Raw genomic sequence first — 20,114 nt, 5'->3', positions numbered from 1 at the left:
ATGCTTTCTACTTCATTTTTCTAGATCTTCTCACGTTTGTAACGGTAGGCTTGAACCACATACCAAAAGTATCTAGATTCTTTGGAAGAGAAACTGGCTGCACAATACCTTGCAGAGATGCACCCAAACCCTTGCCCGGTACGAAACCGTTTTTCAACATTTCAACAACTACCATAACTGATGTCGCAGCCATCTTTGGAGTTGGAACGCACTTTCCTTTCAGAATTTTCTCTACCGATACTGTGTCGAAAGCCTGATAAACCTATGGTCACTTGTCATCGTCAACCTCTATGAACGGAACAATGGCACTGTTGGACACACACAAATTATCTTCGCCCTGTACAATAATTTCCTGTCGATCCCATTCAAACTTGACAATTTGATGCAGAGTAGACGGGACCGCTTTGGCAGCATGAATCCAAGGTCGTCCCAATAGAAGATTGTACAAAAGAGCCACATCGAGAACCTGGAACTCCATGGTAAATTCAACTGGCCCTATTGTGAGCTCAAGCACTATGCCCCCGACTGAATCTTTCCCTCCACCGTCGAATCACCGAATGCAAATACTGTTCTTGTGAATTCTTTCATCCTTCACTTTCAGTTTGTTCAATGTGGAGAGAGGGCAAATGTTTGCACTAGACCCATTGTCAATCAGTACCCGAGTAACCACGGAATCTTCGCATTTCACCATCAGATAGAGGGCTCTATTATGCTCGGTACCCTCCACGGGCAACTCATCATCAGAAAAAGTGACTTGGTTTACCTCAAATATCTTGTTAGCTATCTTTTCCAAGTGGTTTACTAAGATTTTTTCAGGAACGTGGGCTTCGTTCAAGATCTTCATCAAAGCACGACGGTGTTCGTCTGAATGGATCAATAATGACAAGAGCGAGATCTGAGCTAGTGTCTTCCTTAACTGCTCCACAATGGAATAGTCTTGTACTTTCATCTTTCTTAGAAATTCTTCTGCTTCTTCCTCGGTCACCGCTTTCTTCACCAACACTATATTATCTTTTGAGGTCTTAGCTTTTCTCAACTCTTCGGGGGAAAAGCATCTCCCCGATCGAGTCAAACCATGAGTCTCACACACTTCTTCTCTAACCTCTTTCCCCTTGTAAGTCAGTGTCACTCGTTCATAATTCCATGGGACTGCCTTGCTGTTAACTATCGGTAATTGAGTTACCTGTTTGATAACGACAGGATCTGTGAGGGCGCCCTTCACAATTACCACAGGCTTGTTCGTCACTCCTGGCACAACCACTTTTGCTCTTTCATGTTTTCCTGCAACATCACTTGAGGACCCCTTCTTGACCTCCACAGATGGTTCAGTATTTGTCTTGTTCAACTTGATCATAGACTTCTCACTTGTCGACTTTTCAAATGACCTGGCTTCACTAGCCCGAATCATCATGACGGTTTGTGAAGGCTTTTTAGGCTCCCTTCCCTGATGAATTAGCTCAATCATATTTGTTTTATGATGGGCTAGAAAGGGATTCTGATTGATATTGGGTGCCTTCGGAGCTTGGACCTCAATCCGATTGGTGTCAATGAGTTCTTGAATGGCTGTTTACAATTTCCAGCATTTCTTTGTGTCATATCCCGGGGCCCCTGAACAATACTCAAAACTTACCGAGCGGTCAAGATTTCTGGGAGGGGGATTCGGCAATTTAGCCTCGATCGGATTCAACATACCCAACTGTCTCAGTCTGTGGAATAGACTAGCATATGATTCGCCCAATGGAGTGAAAGTCTTTTGCTTCTGCAACCTCTCATTCTTGAAGGCTTGGTTGGGTCAAAAACCCATTCCAGAAGGATTTTTGTAGGCTTTTGGGGGTGGATAGTTATTTTGTGGAGCTTGGTACGGATTTTGTGAAGCTGGCGCACGGCATTGTGCGTGAGCAGGAGGTTGGGTATAGGTTTGTGCGTGATGGACGGAAAGATGGGGATCGGACGGTGGATAGTAGTGTTGTGGTGGACTATATAGAGTGTGGGGGTAAGTTTGGTGGCAAGGTCGATGCGGGTTGTAGTAACGTGGGATGTTTCGGGATCCAACCCAAGCTCTCGACTCAATTGTCGCAACATCCTCCTTCTTCTTCTTCCCGAGCACGCCCCCAGTACCGTTTTGAATGCTTGAGTGGTCGCTTTGATCGCTGAATAACTCATGATCTTGATGGACTTGAGTCCTTCTTCAACCATGCCTCCCATTTTTATGACTTCATTAAAGGACTTACCTACTGCTGACACCAAGTGACTGAAATAAGTGGGTTCCAAAGCCTGCAAGAAATAATCAACCATCTTGCTTTATTTCATCTGAGGGTCAACCCTCGCTGCTTGCTCTCTCCAACGGAATCCATATTCTCTAAAGCTCTCACCGGGCTTCTTCTCAAGCTTTGTCAACGACAGACGGTCTGGGATAATTTCGAGGATGTACTGAAAATGGCAAGCAAAGGCTTGGGCCAAATCGTCCCATGTGTACCACCTGTTGTGATCTTGTCTGGTATACCATTCTAAGGCCGATACACTTAAACTTTGGCTGAAATATGCCATCAGCAATTCACCTCTTCCACCTGCTCCTCTCATTTTGCTACAAAATCCTCTTAAGTGTGCTGTTGGGTCACCATGCCCGTCGTACAGATCAAACTTGGGCATTTTGAACCCCGCTGGCAACTGAACATCTGGGAACAGACATAAATCCTTATAGGCCACACTTATTTGACCTCCCAACCCCCTCATATCTCGGAATGACTGTTCTAAGCTTTTGACCTTTCTGATCATCTCTTCATGCTCGGGATTTTTGGGTGGTTTCTTGGTCACTGCCGGGATATCAAGATGAGGAGTGTAAGGATATGGTTCTGGAACTTTGAAGGTGGGTTCAGGGAGATAGTACTGGTTGTCGTGAGTTTGGAATAGGGGTTCACTGGACGATCGGTGTAATGTAGTAGGTGGAGGTGCCACAAAAACAGGTGTAATTGGTGGAGAAGGGTATGGGACTTGTTTGGGTGGTAGATCTTGAGAAGTGTGGGAAGTGGCTCCATGGCATTGTTGGTAGAGGGGAAAGGCTGGAGATGAGTTCACAGTGGGAGGTTCCGGAGGTTAGGATGATGGTGGGATATAAGCAGGGTTGGCGGGATAAACTGGTGGTGGGTGCCCCTTCGCCCAGGCTTGGTACATTTCAGCCATCTGTTGCTTCAACTTATACATTTCTCCCCTCATCGCATTAACGTCCATTTATCCCACCTCTTTCGATGGGTCGACAATACTTGTTTCCGGTTCCTGGTCGACCATATTCAGCCTGTCTTTCGATCGCGTGCTGTAGAAGTGAGTTTCCAGAATGCCAGTCAACTAACCACCTGCCTGAGCTTAATATATCAACAACAACAACCTTGTTAGCGATTAGGCTTTAACAGATTAGTAACCGCACATTGGGCATTAATGCACCTAAATAGTTAACCGACTCTATATGTATTTGATTGGTTGAATGCGTCATCCCGACCTTTTTTTCTTTCGATTGCAAACTTCCCTTTTATTTCTTTTCTTTTCCTTCCTTTCGTTCTCTCTTTGTTTTTATTCTCTCTTGATTTTTATTTTCTCTCTTTTCTTTCTTGTTTTTCTGCTCTTTCTTTCTCTATTTTATTTGGTTACGGTTGAATCCTATGGAGATTGCCTACGTATCATGACCCCGCATGAATCAGACCAAGTGTAGTTCTTGGGGATAAGTGTGAAGTAAAACATTTTGGGATTTTCAGTTTTCATATATATATATATATATATATAACGCTATTACAAAGATATATATATATATATATATATAACGCTATTACAAAGACTGAAACTAACAGACTCGAAAGAAACTAACAGACTCGAGATAAAGACTCAAAAACAAACAACCCACATACTCTGATAACAGAAATACAGACTCCAAAACAACTGGCAGACTTTAACGGAAAGAAAACACATACTCAAGAAATCATGAATACATCAATGCCTCAATTGTCTCTAGGACCCGCGGGGCATCATTCGGCCTTGCTGCGGGATGACTCGCTAAATCCCCCTAAAGGTGGTAGAGATCTTCCATTGCCCGGCGAACAAAAATCATCACAATAGCGAAGAACATAGATCTCGTCATATCCTCACAGCTACTGCACTTCATTGTGATATAGTTGGCGACCCTTTTGACTCGCTCTCTTATGACGCCCTTCTCTTGCAACAAACGCCCAATTTGTTCGGTGCTGGCTTCCAAAGTTCGTTCAGCTACCTGGTTCTGCTCTTGGAGTTCGTTGCAAGTCCCTTTCTAGCCGTGCCATAAAGGCGTAACAATGTTCTCTTTTAGCCTTAAAATTTTTGGCTTGTTTATCCATTTCACCCTCGAGGTTGCCAATTGCCTTTTCCCAACCTGTGACCCCTCGTTCATATCTTTCTTTCATCTGTTGAACGAAAGTTGCATGCCCTTCAGCGCTTTTAACCAACCTTGCCCGTGCTTTTTCTATTTCAGACTCAGCTTTCTGCAGGTCATCTTCGTAGTCACGTACCTTTTGAGTGAGGTTATAAATGAGCCTTTCATCTTTCCTGCTTCGGCATGGGTTCTCGGCTTCAATTTTCAACTGTCGAACTTGAGCTCTGAGGGACTCATTTTCTCGCACCAATCTTCTCCTTTCACCTTCGGCCTCTTGTGCCTGCAAATCATTGTTGAAGGTGACATTTCTCAATTCTTCTCGCAGACCATGGATAATGGCCTTATATTCCTTTTCCTTCTCCCCCCAAGCTAACCTCTCTTCAATTTTATCATGAAAGGTTTGAACATGAGGCATTTTGGCGGGCCTCTCGGGCTCTGGCTCGTTGTTTACATAAGACATTTTCTCAAACCAAGCAGCATAATTTGGATCTACTTACCCCTTGGTGATGTCTGGTACCTGGGTGCCATTTATTAGATACCGGCAGCTATTCCAATCCTGCAAACTACAACCTCAGGCAATGCAGCTTCTGGATGTGACTCTATGACCTGGGTGCTTAGATCTTCATCTTCAGGCACAATCTGATACCTTCCCAATTGCCTCAAGACCCTCAGCGGTGCATATGGCTGAATACTCCTTACGCCCATTATCCTCAGGTATCCTATGGTAGCAGTCATATAGATGGCTTTTGTCCTCGGGGGCCATCCTATAGTCCACTCGACCTGACCTGCGTCAAGAACTTTCAAATGAGAAACTCATGCTTCAAATCCTTCTGGTGTGTTGTAATCTTTTATCCTCTTTTCATAACTAATGGTGAAGTTGTTTGGGCTCGAACTGTAACTCATGAATCTGGGGTGATGGCGAAGATGCTCGATCAACCACATTTGCAGAATGATACTGCAACCTTTAAAAAATTGAGCCCCTGCTTTGCACAAAGTTAATGCTCGATAGATATCTGTCAGCACCAATGGGGCAAGTGTATGATTTTCCTTGGTAGTAAGCATTTGTGCAATTCTAGCCATACAAATATCCACCGTCCCTTACTCATTTGGAAAAACCATGATCCCCAAGAATGCCACAATAAATGGGAATCGGCGATGAACTTGCCAAAGGCCCTTGTTTTGTTTATTGCTTAGACCCTTTTCATGCGTTTCAAAACCAGCAGAATGCCCGAACCTGAAGTATAAGAAATGGAAAGAACAACACACGTTGCTCACGCGTTCCTTATTTGTCTGTTTACTAATATTAAAGAGATCAAAGAACTTGTGCACCGATGGAGCCCTTGGAAATATAAGTTGTTGCTTCCTCAAGTCCCGTCCGAATTCAATGTACCCGGCTATCTCCTCCAAAGTAGGAGTGATCTCAAAATCCAAGAAACGGAAGACATTGTGGACAAGATCCCAGAAAATTACCAAAGCTTTGACCAGATCTTTCCGCGGTTTGATTTCAAAGATGTCTATAAGAGCACCCAAGTGCTTTTTCACCCATTTCTGACCATCTTCGTCTAGATCATTCCACCCTATACGCAGGTGTAGCCGAGCCTGTTCCCTGACCACTTCTGGCGGTTCTTGGATGGTATTCATTTGTTCCTGTGGAAAATTAAGGTTAGGGTTGACTCGAGTTGACCCTTTTGTAAACAGTTTTTTGAAGAAGAAAAGGAAAAAAAGAGAAAATAAAAAAAAGAACCATAATCTCTTCCCATGTATGCCAACTTTAGCCAAATGGTTGTTTTTGTAAATGCGGCCCCTTTCCAATTTCACGCGAATTTTGAGGCCGGGGGAATTATTTTATGACCCCTCACAAACTTGTCCATCCTTTTACGAAAATAGCCTTTCGACAACTGAAAAATACTCTGAGGCTACCTCGGCAAGAACGGTTTAAGACATAGTCGAAGCTGGATCGACTTATTTTGACCAAAATCAAGATTGCATTCACTCGACCACTGACTCTCTTTTCTTGTTTTTCTTCTCTCTTTTTTTTCAACAATAAGGCTGAACCTTATGCAGGTTGCCTACGTATCCCACATTCGGTGAGAATCAGACCTGCGTAGTTCGGTAAGTTTTGACACATTTGAAAGAACACAGTGTTTGACTCTTTTAAAATAACTCTTTTTTGAAAAATTTTGGGCAGAGTTTCAGGACGCTTTTCAAATACTAGGATGTTTAGAACCGGGTTTTATTTCCCTCCCTATATCACTCTTGGTTTTCCCTTTTTTCTTTATTTTCCCTGGCTGGTCAGCATGCAAGCCAAAATAAATGTTCACATAGCACGTAGAATGCATCAGGATGGTCTGTTCTTTCGGTCATACCTGTCCTAGATGGACCCAACCACTGTGTTGAGTCCCCTAAGTCAAATGCACATGATGCAAACAAACGTTTCTACTAGGGATCCGGCATGGGGCTGTGTTTTCTAGGTTTAAATCCTGGGGTTTTGGCTTAGACTTGGGGTACCTGAGCGGACAACTAGGGCCGAGGAGGGGGCGACGTACCGGGAGCACTGAAGTCTACCTGGCCTTGTCGCTTTCCCAGACTCGTTCTATTTGGTATAATTTCTACAGAAAAAGTGGGCTACGCGAACGTATGCACCATTTCCAGAAGACTCAGATGGGTGCCGTAAGAAGACAGTTAAATACAATCCAGATAATATTAAAGCAATAAACATATAACATTTAGCATAAAAAGTTCACAGAATACAGTAATATCAACAATAAATAAAACCAAGCAAAATCATATTAACAAGCTCGAATTCTTGAACCCTGAACCAGAGATTCTAGGTTCGATCCCCAGCAGAGTCGCCAGAGCTGTCACACCTCCTTTTTCACTACACCCCTGAGAGGGGTGTATAAAGGGAGTTTTTCCAATTAAAGGACAATCGAAACGGGATTTATTGTCAAAAGATTTAGAGTCGCCACTTGGGAGATTTATGGTGTCCCAAGTCATCGGTTGATTTCTGAATCGAGGAAAAGCTTTACTCTGTTTAATAGTCCGCGAACCAGAAATCTGGGTAAGGAATTCTGTTAACCCGGAAGAAGGTGTTAGGCACTCCCAAGCTTCGTGGTTCTAGCACGGTCGCTTTGATTATACTTGGCTTGACTAAATTGTCTAATTACTGATTTCGGAACCTATATGCTTTTACCTTTTACAGCGCTTTAATAAAGAAAAATTATCTCGAAATGAGTAACGCGTACGTGTACCCATCTGTTTGGCGCGTCGAAAATCATGTCACACAAACGTGTCCACAATTAATAACGCATTATTATTATTAGGAAAGTTTGACCAAAGTTGCGTGAACGCATACTCCGGTTTTGTTTTTACAATCATAATCATGTCACACGAACGTGTCCACGACCATGATAATATGTTAAACATGCCTAAAGCAAACTACGATGACTTGCCATTTTTACATCTAAATCATAAGAAATTAGTAGAGGACAATGCATTTTAATTTTGTTTGGCACAGCGTACCTCAATTTATTCTACTTGAAAGGTCTCTAAGCCAATTAGAAATTCCGTACAAAGCTTACAAGAGAATGTTAACCTTAAAACAAGTGGGGTTCAATTCAGCTATTAAGCAAACTAACGTTTTAAAGGGAAAAAGCTGCTTCGTTTGGACCCAGAGCGAGCATAACAACACGATGGGAACTATCCGAGCTTAAATTCTTGTGGCCACTTGCACTGGCCCGATTGATGGAGCTGGCAACTTCAACTCAAGTGGACTTATGATCCAAAATCCACAAAGGCCCAAATCATAGAACCAGACGCATCAATGTACCCCTTAGAGTTATTGAGCCACACGATATGGTCCAATTTAGGGATCCAAATTATTCCCGTCACAATCATAACCATATTGCTTCAAAATATTCCAGAAATGCTAGACTAGAATTGATTATCCTTAAGCATGATCAAAATGCATTTTGATGTCAAAACCAAACTTGTAATGAGGGTATTATCCTATGAGACTTATTCATTATCACCTTGTTACCCAGAAATTAATACTCTCCCTTGACTTTTAAACAAACAGTATTGTATGGTTTGGATTTCAGGCCTAACGAAACAATCCCTAACATGAATTCCAATTGAGATATGGTACCTCGTCCTATACTTGTTATTTCAGCAATCTGGACAGTAATGAATACCAAAGCACAAACTAGCTTCGAGTTAGACTGAAACAAATATGAACATGCATTTAATTAAACCCTCTAACATCACAATTTCAAAAATCCAGATTCAGTACCAAAACTTCTTCATACTAGATCCTAGTTCCAAACTACAGAGAAATAAACAAACTAAGATATTCAGGCAATCAATCCTTGTAAAATGTTTAACAGTCCATTTACATAGCCAGAATCCAAATGTTCTTTCTAAATGGCCAAAAACAAACCCAAGTCATTGAGCATGGATGAACGACTTAACATATTCGAAAGAGAAGATGATAATATACTTCATAACAGGGAAATTAAAGGTGTAAAATGCAAAAGCAATAGAATTTAACATTTAAACATGATTTCTATTCAAATTCCAGCTTAGATCTCCAACTTTATGTGCAGATTCAGTCTGGTTCTAACTTGTAGCACCTCATTTGTTAGCAAATGGTATGAAGAAATACCTGGGAAAAAACAAAATAAGCAGAAAGCAGGGAATCAGCAACAACAAAACAGTATCCAACAGCAGAAATCAGCTCAAACCAAGCTTGAATGTCAAGTTTAAGAATCAAAAGACAACCTAGGAACTTTAAAATAACTCCATACGCTAACCACAGGAATGCTTAAAACATTTCCAACTCAATATAAACCAGAGATTTTGATTCAGAACTGTGAAAGCTTCAAAGTCCCCCGATGAATTTCAATGGAACAGTAGTTTTTCGCTTTTATCCGTTCTTTTCTATATATTTTTAGCCCTTTCCCCAAAATCTGCCTTGAGTGTCAAGTTAGGATGCCTTTATAGGCAAACTATTAGGGTAGCATAAAAGGAATTCAGATTTGCATTTTTAACCTTTTGATATTTTCGTTTCTGCTCAAATACCCTTAGCTTAAAACTCAGATTTTCATATTAGCCCCTACCCTAGCTTCCTAGAAGTTTCCTTAGGTTGTTACAAATGATTCCCTTACCTATACTACCCATATTACCCTTAACAACCATGTTTATTACCCCTGGGACCTCAAATGTGTCATGGGTCAAATGACCCAATGATCAAACCAGACTTGGGCTCGAAAAATCCATTCGAACTCTTTAGAATGGTTTATGAAATGAATTCATAACCCAAATGAAATGAACCCAGGTTGAGCAGACTATGGCAAACAGCAGGAAAATGACTAAAACAACTTTCAGAAAACTTAAAACCTAAGCTAAGGGACTAAATTGTCATATACTACTAATTAAACTAACAGGGCTAAACAAACAAAATGAAATCAGAAATTAATCGTGCTGTCAACAAAAGAACTAGACCGACCAAACAAAAATCACAAAACCAACTTGGAACGGAAAATTGAGAAGGAACAAAACGGACAGTACTCGATCTCAGCTAGAAAACACGTTCAATTTTATTTTAATTAACCGGAGGAAAAGAGAAGAAGAGAAGAGGAAAGAAAGATGAAGGAATCACAAGCGTAAACGAAATGAAAGAAAGAAACTCACCAACTCGGGCTCGACCCTTCGACTAACTTTCCTATTTAAACCCCGAATATCGTCAACTACTTGTTCTTTGTCGAATAATGCTATTTCATGGTAGAACTGGTCCGGAACACTCATAAAACTTGGAAAACACCGTTGCATACGCAGCGTTGGCTTTGGCTTCTGGGGCTCGAACCTTAGACTTAAGATTCGAGATATTCTAGCAAAATTCGAGGGGAACGGAGTGTGGATTTGGTACAAGGGGGTCATGGCGGTTCTGGTGTCAATTTGGTGGTGAACAGAGGCGGTGGTGCCACCGTAGAAAATGAGGGCGGCGTTAGGGTTTGTGACTTCAACCTCAGATTCGAGGGATTCTGAGTGTGTTCGAACGAAGTTTGTTGTGGATTGGGATTGTGGAGGGGATGAGGAGTTTAAGGTGTGAATATAGTGGTCATCGGAGGTGGCATCGCCGGTCTGAGGTGGTGGGAATTTGGGGCAGCTCAGTTAGGGTTAGTTGGGGATTAGCCTCTAAAAGAGACGAGATGGGGGTAATGGCGTTCAGACAGATATATACCAATAATACCCTAGTTCCCAGCCGTCTGATTAACCAAAAAACAACGGCCCAGATCAAAGAGCTTCAAAACGGGGATGTTTGGATCAGGAACGGGGTCGTTTGGTTAAGTGGTAGAGAGGACGGGTTTGGACAAATTTTGGGCTGAGCATGCTCGGATTTTTAAAGGGGAAAGGTTTGGGCTAGTTTTGGCGGATTGGGGGATTTGGGCCTGGGAAATTAATTTGAAAACTGGCCCAAACCCTTTTCATTATACAAAGCCAATTTTAATTCAAAAACTCTTTTTTCCTTTTTCCCTTTTTTTTCAAAACATAATGAAAATCAAAATTAATTCCTAGAACTAAAAAAAAACTAATTAACCCTAAAATAATAATTAACTCATTAATTAAAAATAAATTAACAAAAGAAAACTATTCAAGATCAAGGCTAATTAAAAATGCAAATTTAAACTATTTTTTGTGATTTTTCCATTTTTATAAAATACTAAATAACTAATTAATTCAAAAATGCAAAAATTAAATCCTAAATGCAAATGCATCATATTTTGTATTTTTCATTAATTAAACAAAAAATAAAAATGCGCAGACAAATGCAAACAATTAACAGAAAATGCCACAAAATTCACAAAAATGGCAAATAATGAAAGAAATTATTTTGTTTTGAATTTGTTGGAGTATTACATATAGCGCAAAAATCACGTGCTCACAATCATCATATACCAGCTGATCAGGTGGTGGTGCGTATATAATGCCGTAACCTTTTTCCATATCCCATATACATATATTTACACATATACGCGTATATAATGTTATCTGGTCATGGATCAATGCACATGAATGCAATGCATGAAAAGTACGTCAATAAAATCATTCGGAATATCATAAGACCATTTTGCCTCTTGAGCAATATCATAAAGTAACATCTTTTCAACTTTCGTATTTTTCTGAGACCCATGAACTGATGATAAAATATTATGACACATGGAAATTAAAGAACATAGATATTTTTATTACTTTTATGAGTAGAGTCATTTATGAAATTTGTACATTTGCACGTTTCATTCGTATCGTATGGATCATGCCAAAAGAAAGAAAGGATAGCCTTATCATACCTGAGTAGGGAAAAATTTGTATGATATTCTTGGAAAAGGTTGCACCGTGCTCTCTTAGAATACAAGAAAGTAATAACACGGCAACAAGCGACTTTTTAGACTATCAACGAGCAAATGGTGTAAATAGCATGAGTGCCAATTGCAGTAATAATGGATCAACACCCAAAAGCAACTTTCGACCTCTTTCAATGTCATTATCTGATTTTGGGCTTTGAAACTCATTTTAAAATTTGGTTAAAAGTCAAGCCAGATTTTCTTTGATGTGCAAATCATGGTAATAAAATGATTCACTATGCTGAAACACATTTTCATAAAGAAAAGATGAGAATCAATAGTCAAAAGCCAAAAGAGCACACTAGGTTGTTGTGATGATTGAAAAGGCAAGATTAAAGATATATAGAAAATGAAGTGTTTTGTAATCATGTTGCCACCTGACCAAAATGATTTAAGAGTCATTTGTGCAAGAATTGGCTTACTGCCACGTGGGGTGGGGTGGAAAATATAAATCTTTATCCACTTATTAGGTAATTAGGTAGTGTCCTGTTACTCGGTAATTAACCAATTACCCGAATAATTTAAAAATTACCACAAATTCTTAAAAATTCTAGTTATTTTGAAAATACTTCATATATACTTTATATATTATACTACCATGGTCATATGGTACCTTGCATGGTACTAGTTCATAATTATCAGGTATTATTGCTCGGGCCGTATTTTCCCCCAATATGCCAAACTTGGATGAAAAATTCATTTTCTTTGACTTACTTCCCCTTTCACCTTTACGAATTTATTCATCACTTGTGAAATAGCATAATCCTTATAATCTCCAAATAATCTTTTACTTGGACTGATGTCAATTACCTTACGACAAATTCCACGTAAAATACTGCAGGATGCAACACTATCGTAACTTAATACCGCAAGACGTAACATCATAGTAACATATTACTGCAGAGCATAACATCGTCATAATATAATACTGTATGACGTAATATTGACGTAATATTGCGGGGCGTAACATCATTCCCCCCTATGGAACATTCGTCCTCGAATGTTGACTGATGTTCTTATCATTTTCGTAACTTATAGCTCTTGCGAATACCTTAATACTCTTCTTGCCATTTAAGCAGTTGCTCTATGAATAAATCCAAAGTCTAGGGGTATTCCCCCCTTTAGTCTTTTTGCTCGTATCATGACCTGTGGTCGAAATCTTCCTAATCTTGCAACCGCTACTACCTCCTGTCATGCAGCCTGTATGACCCTGGCTTTGTAAGTGCACTTATGCGAGTCATCTTTCCTTTTTCCTATTATCTTTTAGTCAATTTCTAGGCTTACTTTTTATATACAAGGATTAATAGGATGCCTCTCTGGCAGTCCTTTGCTTGATACTTTGTAGAACTTGCGAATATGGCCATATCATATTTCATAGATCTGATTATCCATTCATATGACTTTACTGCATTTACATGTTTTATACTATACCATAATTTTTACTTCAATCTACCTCTACTGAGGTATGCTTACCAAGCTCCCAGTTACTTTTGTTGCATATCCATTAGGTATAAATCTCATTCCTTCAATGCTCTTTCATTACTATTCGTCTTAAGAATGGCGGCATAATCTCATCTCATAGTTTGTAACTTCTGTCCATTCATTGTTGATTCACCTCAATATTAATCTATAATATACCACTGATAACTTGAAATTTCTTACGTCATACCTTGCCACTAGGGCTTACCTTCCATCGAGGAATATTTGAAGTGATTTTCCTGATCCACTTAGGGGTGATACTATACTTCAATGGCTGTATTTTATAGCATCCCAATATGATTCACTTATGTGGGTATTTGGATCTCGTACAATCCATGAAATCCTCTTCAAATCATTACTCACTCGAAGGCCTAAACGTCATCCTTTATCCATCATAATTACACCGTCATTGTATTATCAGGGCAGCATTTCATCTTTTCTAAATGCTACTAGTCTTAGACTCCTTTGAGTTCATTCAGGCTATTCTGAGCTTTCTATCACTTAGAGAAACAATCAGCTCTTCTTGTTTTCATGGGCTTAATCCCGAGGATGTATCTATTCTCCTCACCTTTTCCCTTGCCTTTCCTCATTCTTACTCATGTTTCCTTAAAACTTTGTCGCTCTACCATACCTTAGCTTGTGACCTATACATATTCATATATAAACTTTCCTTCAAGTTGTTTGCACCATAGATTTCCTTAGGTTATACTGGAATGTCAAGCAAGACATTACATCGTCTCTAACTTTTCTCTACTTTCTTAACTAGATCTCTCAGTATTTAGAAATCATTGGCTGGAAGACATGTCGCCGACGATGCCTCTATCACTCCTGGTTATTGGATCTTCGCGTTTATAGCCTTTTATCCGAAGTATGGACTATTCACAACTTTCTGCATTTGAGTATCTCGTACGTTGTTCACTTTTACCTTACTTACTTAAAATCTCGTATCATATCTTTTATATCCTTCATAACCTCCCTTCCACCTAGGTGTAATTCACGTCCATAACTTGAAGATCTATTATAATACTCACACCTCTGGTATATACACAATCCGGTGGGAGCTTCATAATGAATTCTTATGCGGCTAGTACTCTTCAGTTAGTTTCATCGTAGAGCCGTTATAAACTATGGCTACTGCACTATCTCTCTTATGCCTCTGCTACTTAAGAGTGATCCTGAGGCCTATAATTCTCGTGGTCCCTTCTGTTTTGCTTAGTCGATGTAACTCTTTAGTTTCTTTTTTTTCTGATCAGCTTTTATGTAGGCTTAAGCTATCTTCCGATATGCGACTCCTGGTATTAGTTATTACTTTATCCTTTCATAGGCGATGAGCGATATCCATGATAAAATCTTTTAATAATTCAATCCTTCGTCTATGACCTGGGCTCAATTCCTTCTTTTAACGTATACCGGAATCTCCTACGGCTGTAAATGCTGCAGGTATAGAACTCCAAACTCTTAAGTGAGTTCATAATGTCATCAACTCGGGATCATTTATTTAATAATTCCTTTGGTTCCTTCTTCGCTTCCTTTAACGTAAGCTATTACTTTTCGTGGTCTTTTTGCCCCTTTTTTACGTGCATACTTAGCTTATCTTAGTTGCCACGCATACCAGAGTTTTCGTGCAACTCATATGATCTCGAATATTACTTTTAATTTTACTTCCCGTTCATTAACCACGGTATGTACCCCTTTCCTTTGGAGTGCTTACAATATTGTTGTGAGACTTGTTGTTACATGATAATTTCCTCTTTAGGTCGTTGTGCTTAGGTTGAAGCCTCTTCCTTGTTTCTTCAGTTAGTCCTTCATCGTAGTACTTAGGGAAGACACTCTGACTCCTGTAAAGTTGTGAGCCTATTACATTGTATACTCGACGGACCTTCTGATGTCCTTCCTTGCCTATACTTATTCGTAGTTACTTACTTCCACGTCCTTGTGCTTGTAGGGTTGCTTTTGAAATAATATTTTCACTGTCTTCAAGTGTCACTCTTATTTATTTCCGTAAAAATCATACGGTACCTTTAACTACCCTGACTCTTATTTGAATATATCTCCAGTATTATAATGACATTTCTGCGAGGCTGAATTCTCCATGTTGGGGTATACTATATTTATCTTGCATGATCTACTGATTTGTCTGTAACTTCTTGACTAGCCATACTAGGCTCTCCCTGAATTAACTACTAACTGCTCGTTGGCCCATCCTCATGTCACTATTCCGCGAAATCTTTCTTAGGTTATTTCCTTGGCCTTAACTTACGTCTTGCACTGGCTCCTTAATTATCAATAACATCTCGGGCAGGAACCCTTACTACTTCTCCTTGACGTCACGTTTATATAATGTTCTGGAATCGTAGCATATCTGTAGCATTCTGGATAAATTCAATTTCATTCCTTTCTTATTTTTATCAAATTCTTCCTTTTATACTTCCATATTCCCCTCTTTTAAGGGAGTACTGAAAGTTGGAGCTACGACGACCTGCCTATAGATGTTTCACCTTTTCATCTTTGGCATCCTTTCACATCATCGATGACTCTTACTAGCCTTGCGACAATCCTTCTGTACCAAGGATAACAAATTTCCTTACTTGCGAGGGTGACACTTAATGTAACTGGTACATACAATCCCTTAAGCTTAACTTTTATAACATTGCTTGTTTTAGGGAAGTGTCTTCCTAAATAACCATTCTCTGAATTCTCATGAATCTTCTTCTGTTGTCCGTCTTATTATTGCTGGAACGCGATCTGAAATTCTCATGATGCTGACTATTATCAAATCACTCAGTCCCAAATTCATATTTAGTTTATCTTATTCACCAATCCGTACTGGCTCTATTACTTTGGGGTCTAACTTTCCCTCTTGGTAATTATGCTAGTGTTGAGAATTTATTTCTTGAAATGAGGACATGATTGTATGGCTTATACTCTTTTGTTATCCTAAGGCCTGTCACTTCTCGTTTCTTCCTTTACTTGACTATAGATTTTTGTAATATTGTCATCTTTTGATATACCATTGTCATCCATGTATCACATCTTACTCATAATGCTTTATTAACTCTTTTCTTGTTTCCCGCTAACATTTATGCCTATCATTTTATTCTAAAAACTTGAACAACACATTCCTTTACTCTTAGCTTCCCTTTGCTCTATCCAATGCCTCTTCAAGTTGCTTAAAGTTCTCTCTTTACTAGGGACATGAGCCACACTAAAGTAATATTTATCCCTTCAAGGCTTATAGTGCATGTCTTTGTAGTACTCATATCTGGGTGCACTATTTCAGAGTGCACCATCTGGTGTCTCATAAAGAGATCTATTAGCATATTTGCAATATCCTTCGAAAATGTCAACTGACCCAATCAATTCATCCATCACCAACGTAACGTATCTTTCTTACTACATCATCATATACATGTGACATACGGGCCTAATAGGACAACATAATCCTTTATAAAGTCAAAACATAGGCCTACAAGGCCGTACAATCTTTTATGTACACGACACATGTCTACAAGCCTCTAAGAATACATAAATGCCATAAAGGTCGGGACAGAGTCCCGCCATACCAAACAATACACGTTTAAATCATACTAACCAAACGAGCAACTCCGAAGCAAATTGAGCGCACCAATATCTTCTGCTGAGCTGATAGCCTACTTGGAGGGCTCTCGACCTGTCTAGCGGGACCTGCGGGCAAGAAACGCAGTGTCCCCAGGCAAAAGGATGTCAGTACGAATAATGTACCGAGTATGTAAGACACACAAATAAATACATAAGAGACATGGAAGACATATAAAGTACATGACTCAACCTGTAAGTCTGAATAACTTTGTAAATCCTAAATTACTTTTAACGTCATGCATATGCGTATGAATGACATGTCGTGCATATGTACATGTTTCACAACATCATCAGCCTCTGAGGGCATCCCATCATATCATATCGGACACTGTGGGCAAAATCATCATCGTATACCAGCTGATCAGGTGGTGGTGCATATATAACGCCATAACCTTTCCCATATCCCATATACATATATATACATACATATATACGCGTATATAACGCTGTTTGAGTACATACATATATATACGTATATAACGTCGTTTGGATCATATTTCAGCCACTGTGGGCAACATCATCATCATATACCAGCTGATCAGGTGGTGGTGCATATATAACGCCATAACCTTTTCCCATATCCCATATACATATATTTACATATATACGCGTATATAACGCCATCTGGTCAGGGGTCAATGCACATGAATGCAATGCATGAAATGTACGTCAATAAAATCATTCGGAATGTCAAAGACCATTTTGCGTCTTGAGCAATATCATAAAGTAACATCTTTCAACTTTCGTATTTTTATGAGACTCATGAACAGATGATAAAATATTATAACACATGGAAATTAAAGAACATAGATATTTCTATTACTTCTATGAATAGAGTCATTTATGAAATTTGTGCATTTGCACGTTTCATTCATATCGTGTGGATCATGCCAAAAGAAAGAAGGGATAGCCTTATCATACCTGAATAAGGAAAAATCTGTATGATATTCTTGGAAAAGGTTGCACCGTACTCTCTCAGAGTACAAGAAAGTAATAACACGGCAACAAGCGACTTTTTAGACTATCAACGAGCATATGGTGGAAATAGCATGAGTACCAATTGCAGTAATAACGGATCAACACTCAAAAGCAACTTTCGACCTCTTTCAATGTCATTTTCTGATTTTGGGCTTTGAAACTCATTTTAAATTTTGGTTAAAAGTCAAGCCAGATTTTCTTTGATATGCAAGTCTCTAACATCATGGTAATAAAATTATTCACTATGCAGCAACACATTTTCATAAAAAAAAAGATAAGAATCAATAGTCAAAAGCCAAAAGAGCACACTAGGTTGTTGTGATGATTGAAAAGGCAAGATTGAAGATATATAGAAAATGAAGTGTTTTGTAGTCATGTTGCCACCTAACCAAAATGATTTAAGAGTCATTTGTGCAAGAATTGGCTTGCTGCCACGTGGGGTGGGGTGGAAAGTATAAAACTTTATCCACTTATTAGGTAATTAGGTAGTGTCCTGTTACTCGGTAATTAACCAATTACCCGCATAATTTAAAAATTACCACAAATTTCTTAAAAATTCTAGTTATTTTTAAAATACTTCATATTTACTTTATATATTATACTATCATGGTCATATGGTACGTTGCATGGTACTAGTTCATAATTATCGGTTATTATTGCTCGGGCCGTATTTTACCCCAATATGCCAAACTTGGATGAAAAATTCATTTTCTTTGACTTACTTCCCCTTTCACCTTTACGAATTTATTCATCACTTGTGAAATAGCATAATTCTTATAATCTCCAAATAATCTTTTACTTTGACTGATGTCAATTACCTTACGACAAATTTCACGTAAAATACTGCATGATGCAACACTATCGTAACTTAATACCACAGGACGTAACACCATCGTAACATATTACTGCAGAGCATAATATCATTGTAATATAATACTGTAGGACGTACTATTGTTGGGCGTAACAACCCGAGGACGCGTAACCTGACGCACTACCTTCCGGAACTCCCACCAGCCCTTGGTAATGCCAACCGGTCTAGTCTGCTACGTTTCTACGTGTGTGCGCATCCCGCCTGTCTCCAATAACCACAAAATACTACCTTAAAAACAAGCAAAAATACCATGGGACCAAAAAAAATAGAAGGGGAGAGGCAAGACTATCACTGTTACCACTCGTGGCACAAAGTATTTAGGGGGTACCGGTCTAATGTCACCGGAGAGAAAAACAATGGGCCCATAAAATAGTAGACAGAGAAAAGGAGAAAGAATAAAAGAAGCATAGAGATGATTTGGGGGGGAGGCTTTAGCCGGGAATAAAGAGAAGAAGGAAAAGGAGGGGCGGCGGCAGCGGGATGGTCGCCTAGTGGAACGGTTGCCGGCAATGGAATGGTGGCCGGTTTGGCTATTGCCAGGGTTAGGGAGGGGTAGAAGAAAGGGGTAAGAATTAGAGAAAGGCGGGTAGAGAGATTATATATATAGAGAGAGAGATGGGTGTTTACTTGGTCGGCTGGTGGACGCTGGCACATGCACTAGAGATTTTCACCGGCAGAAGTGATCGTTAGGCCTAAAAGGTCGGGCGGAGAGAGAGAGAGCATGTAGAGTCGAGGAGAGAGAGAGAAGAAATGGCAGCCAAAACCATGTGACTAAGATTTCAAATTTTGAGTCTTAACAAAAGCACGTGGTTTGATAGTAATGAGAGTCTGACTAAAATTTAAACTAAGGCTACCATTTATAATAAACACCTTATGAGTGCACTCAAAAAGATATTGAAGGAGACTTCAGCTTTTGAATCTTAATAAAACTTTCAGAATCTTTTTTTTCGGCTAGTCAACGAAACTTTTATTAAAAACTAGAAAAGTGAGTTGGCCCAGCTCTTCCAAGAGCGACATGCAATCCATTTTAGCATGTGTAAGAAATTTTGGTTATTAGAATTTAGAAGTTCAACCAATATTTAGTATGCAGTGCATTAACCTTATATTTTTGTCCAACTTTTTCTTTCTTTATTTTCTATCTTTCTTCCCTTTGTCCTTTTCCTTCTTTCTCTTTTATCTTTCTTCCCCGTCTCGTTTTTCTTCTTCAATTTTTATCTCTTATTTTCTTTTCTTTTTGTTGTTCACATGGGTTGTTTCCCATCAACGTGACATCCAACTACTAAGGTTATGGCTATGCAACCTTATATGTTTTGACCAAACAAATCTACACTTGTCTGGATTGGATGGCCTCGTATTATAGTTTTTCATGATT

The 20,114-nt window shown here is 39.3% G+C and overlaps 1 long non-coding RNA gene across 2 annotated transcripts; it reads right to left on the bottom strand.

The window, feature by feature from the left end:
- Positions 1-8,744: 8,744 nt before the first annotated feature.
- On the bottom strand, positions 8,745-19,614 carry LOC138870062 (uncharacterized). 2 transcript variants are annotated; one of them, XR_011400285.1, is made up of 3 exons: positions 18,821-19,612; positions 16,868-16,959; positions 8,745-9,056 (listed from the first exon to the last, which is right to left on the bottom strand). It is a non-coding gene; the product is annotated as an uncharacterized lncRNA (long non-coding RNA). The 2 variants fall into 2 exon arrangements; XR_011400284.1 differs by lacking the exon at positions 8,745-9,056 and having other exon boundaries at positions 16,609-16,959; positions 18,821-19,614.
- Positions 19,615-20,114: the final 500 nt, after the last annotated feature.

Source organism: Nicotiana sylvestris, chromosome 6 (genome assembly GCF_000393655.2).
Source record: "Nicotiana sylvestris chromosome 6, ASM39365v2, whole genome shotgun sequence".
In the NCBI taxonomy this organism is placed as follows: Eukaryota; Viridiplantae; Streptophyta; class Magnoliopsida; order Solanales; family Solanaceae; genus Nicotiana; species Nicotiana sylvestris.
Note: the sequence above shows the minus strand (reverse complement) of the source record. Positions and strands in the feature narration are given on the sequence as shown.